Source organism: Protomyctophum bolini (assembly GCF_963924005.1).
Source record: "Protomyctophum bolini genome assembly, chromosome: 14".
Classification (NCBI taxonomy): domain Eukaryota; kingdom Metazoa; phylum Chordata; class Actinopteri; order Myctophiformes; family Myctophidae; genus Protomyctophum; species Protomyctophum bolini.
Window position 1 is genome coordinate 44,448,576 of NC_137875.1, and position 3,954 is coordinate 44,452,529.

A 3,954-nucleotide genomic window follows, 5' to 3' on the forward strand; every position below is an offset into this window, starting at 1 on the left:
ACTGCTCATGTAAACGTAGCCACTGTTAACCACTGAAACTGAGCGCTATACTTGGTAAACTAATACTTGTTAGACTGGGGTCAGCTCTATTCCTAGTTTGCTCTTTTTCCACATTCTACACCAATTCTCTCGACCAACAATAATCAATCAAAATGATAAGCTCACAATGTGTTGCAGTGTGACACGTTGTGAGCTTGTAGATCTGCTATTTTCAGAATAGGGGCACTTTTCCCCCCATACTTTCTATTAAGGGTTTTCTAGTAAGAGATGCAATTCTAGTGTTTCTATTCATCTTTAACAACTTGAAAAACTTTGTTTCACAGGATGCCATGCTTGATTCACTGCATAATAAATTTAAAAAAGAAAGGAAGCTACTTGTGTCTAACAATGAAATGGCACGAATAACAGAAAAATGGACTGGAAGGAAGCGACCTCGTCAGACAGAGACAGCTGAGGTTAATCCAAGCACCATGGTAAAAACTGTCAATCTGTTTTAGCTGAAAACTAGTTTGTGCAGAATGAACGTTGGGACCTTTATGCTGATACATTTAAAGGTCCAATGTGTTGTATTTTTCAACAATTTTATGCAATAAATGTACTTTAATCTGTAGAACTTGTTTGATTTATAGATTACAAAAGTGAATCACTCACTCACTACTTGACTGACATTTGTTCTTGTGATTTTAAAGGATTATGAAAATAACATTATTATAATAAATTATTGTATTTCTTTTATTAAGGCCTCCAATCGGAAGCAGCAATTCTGCTCTTGCCTGCACTATTCAAGGAGAAACCAGAGTTGCTGTTTGAAGTTGAGGTGAGACATGAACCGTTCACTAGTGTGAGAAGCACTATGTAATTGAAGCACATTGTATTATTGCATTAGTTTTTATATTATCATATGGTTGTTTCTGTTTTTGACACAGTGGCTCTGCAGGAGACTAGCCAGAGGGTGTGCGTTTCTCTGATGGTTAATTGTATTCCCTCTCCCCAGGGCCAAGCTCAGACCAGCACTGACATGTCGACACCAAAAGATGATCCTGAAAGGCTGCAGGGAGGGTCACCCCAAGAAATATGACCACATCATGCTGTCGATGGATGACCAGGTAATCACAGAGGAGAGTGTGGACATTTCAATGGCACTGGGACTCCTACTGTGCATATATTTTGTGTTCAGAATCCAATACCCTAAAGGACTGAAAAAGACACTGACCTTTTTGGAGTGTGTTGTTCTGAAATTGAAGGATGCAGGCAAACTTCCTGTCACAGTAAAAATAATGTACAACTCCATCTATGAGTAGCATGTATGTAGGAGTCGGTGTTCTCTCTCCATGTCTGGATGGCCACTTGAAGAGAGTCAGCTAAAAAGCAAGGACTTTGCCACTGGACTGGGCCTCTTATAATTCTGGAGTGTACATTTTGTTTTAGAAATCCTGAAAGACTGTCAAAGTGTCAAAAACAGTCAAGTGTGTTGTTGACAATTATATATGTTGTTTCACTTGTTATACGTGTGTGTGTGTGTGTGTGTGTGTGTGTGTGTGTGTGTGTGTGTGTGTGTGTGTGTGCGTGTGTGTGTGTGTGTCTCTTTGATTAAATGAAGGCTCTGTGGTGGTGTGTGTGTTTGACGAAATTAAGTTATTTTTGCATTTTAAGGTCTGACGCATTCTGTTCATATATTATTTATTTTATTTATAATTTGCTTTATGTATACTTATTTGTTAGTGTTTACTACTTTTTATTTTATGTAAGCACATTTTACATCTAATTAATTTGTCATTATTTATTTTATTTGTTAAACAGTATTTGAAGCTTGTGTATTTTACATTTAATGTGCAGCTTGAATAAAATGCAGTGTATTAGAACTTGTAACCTGGATTTGGTCTTACTTTATTTGTTTGCAATATAGTACCTATACGACCTACGGTAGCTACCTAATCATCCATCTTCAACCCCTTATCCGTAGTCTGGTCGCGGGGCAACAGCTCCACCAGAGTGCTCCAGATTTCCCTCTCCAGAGCAACATCAGTGACTTCCTCCTGGGGGATTCCGAGACGTTCCAAGGCCAGTGAGTCGATGTATTTCCTCCAACTGTGCCTTGGTCTGCCCCGGGGTCTCCTCCCAGTGGGGCGTGCGTCGAGGACCTCCCTAGGTAGGCGAACGAGAGGCATCCTAACCAGATGCCCGAACCACCTCAGCTGACTCCTTAAATTTCCAGGCGAAGGAGCACGCAATTCTACTCCGAGTCTCTCTCGTGTGACTGAACTTCTCACCCTATCTCGATCTAAGGGAGATGCCAGCCACCCGTCGAAGAAAACTCATTTCGGCTGCTTGTATTCGCGACCTTATTCTTTCGGTCATGACCCACACTTTAGACTTAATATATTAGTGCCCCTCACTTCACACAGGTGTGATTTTTTAATACCATGGGACCCTGGCTGAAATTCACCAGCAAGACCTAAGCCTAAACCCAAAACAAACTATAAGCTGGTCACCAGCTAAAACCAGCATAAACTGGTGACCAGCAAAACCATCAAAATACCAGCTAAGACCAGCATAAACTGGTGACCAGCATAAGCTGGTGACCAGCAAAACCATCAAAATACCAGCTAAGACCAGCATAAACTGGTGACCAGCTACCAGTTTAAACCAGCATGGACCAGCAAAACCTAGCTGGTCAGTCACCAGCTAAGACCAGCAAGATGGCGTCCAAAACACACTCTAAAGCTGGTCACCAGCAAAAGGTGGTCACCAGCTAAGACCAGCAAGAAAGTTGCTGGTCCAGCTTATGCTGGTCTATGCTGGATTTTTCAGCAGGGTGGTTAGGCGGGTGTCCCCTTCCTCCCTCACCGCTCCATGTGTGTCCACTCCCGAAGCTCTGCGCTCGGTGTCAGAGGACCTTCCTTCCCCCTGCCTGGCGCATCGTTGATAGTAGCTCCACTCCCCCTGCTTGGACCTCCAAACAAGCTCAAGGCCCATTTGTAGGACGCGTAGGGAGGTCAAAGCTCCACAACTCCAAGCACATCCAAACCTGGCACTGCACGTGGCCGTCTGCCTTACTTTAATCTTTTTTCGTTTAATTCATCCCATATTTGATAGTTAACAATCACTGCATCACCAACAGCAAAAACAAGAAACAAAACAATTGTAAAAGAAACATTTAGTGATGCAATTCATATTTTGACTCAGTTGATACTCTCTTATCTAACTTTACTTTAGAATATTATGACAACCTAATTAACTTGCAATAATAATAATAATAATAATAATAATAATAACAATAATCAGACTCGTCTGAATTGTTACTGCACTCACTGTACTGTGCTAGTGTCAATCTCATTCTCAACAGCTGTACTGTAGCCATAGATATATATGTTTTTAAATCACACCCATGTGAAGTGAGGGGCGCTCTTATCATCGTACATCAATGTGTGTGTGTGTGTGTGTGTGTGTGTGTGTGTGTGTGTGTGTGTGTGTGTGTGTGTGTGTGTGTGTGTGTGTGCGCGCGCGCGTGCGTGCGTGCACAAACTCCATTTCAGTTTGTCTGTGAGACGGTCAATGTAATTTGTGTATTGTTTATATTTTGAAATTGACAATAACACCGTGGAAGATAGGGTAGGAACATTCAGAGGCATATATACCTGGGGGATGGGTGCATGCTCTCGGATGTGAGGGTGATCTGCGGCGGCATCTGTCTGGGTTGATTCGGCTGATCTGGCTGGTTAGGCGGGTGTCCCCTTCCTCCCTCACCGCTCCATGTGTGTCCACTCCCGAAGCTCTGCGCTCGGTGTCAGAGGACCTTCCTCCCCCCTGCCTGGCGCATCGTTGATAGTAGCTCCACTCCCGCTGCTAGGACCTCCAAACAAGCTCAAGGCCCATTTGTAGGACGCGTAGGGAGGTCAAAGCTCCACAACTCCAAGCACATCCAAACCTGGCACTGCACGTGGCAGTCTGCCT

At 43.1% G+C, this 3,954-nt stretch overlaps 1 long non-coding RNA gene across 1 annotated transcript; it reads left to right on the plus strand.

The window, feature by feature from the left end:
- The first annotated feature begins 246 nt into the window (after positions 1-246).
- Positions 247-1,127, plus strand: LOC308328212. The gene is made up of 3 exons (XR_013965273.1): positions 247-473; positions 741-817; positions 995-1,127. It is a non-coding gene; the product is annotated as an uncharacterized lncRNA (long non-coding RNA).
- The last annotated feature ends 2,827 nt before the right edge of the window (positions 1,128-3,954 follow it).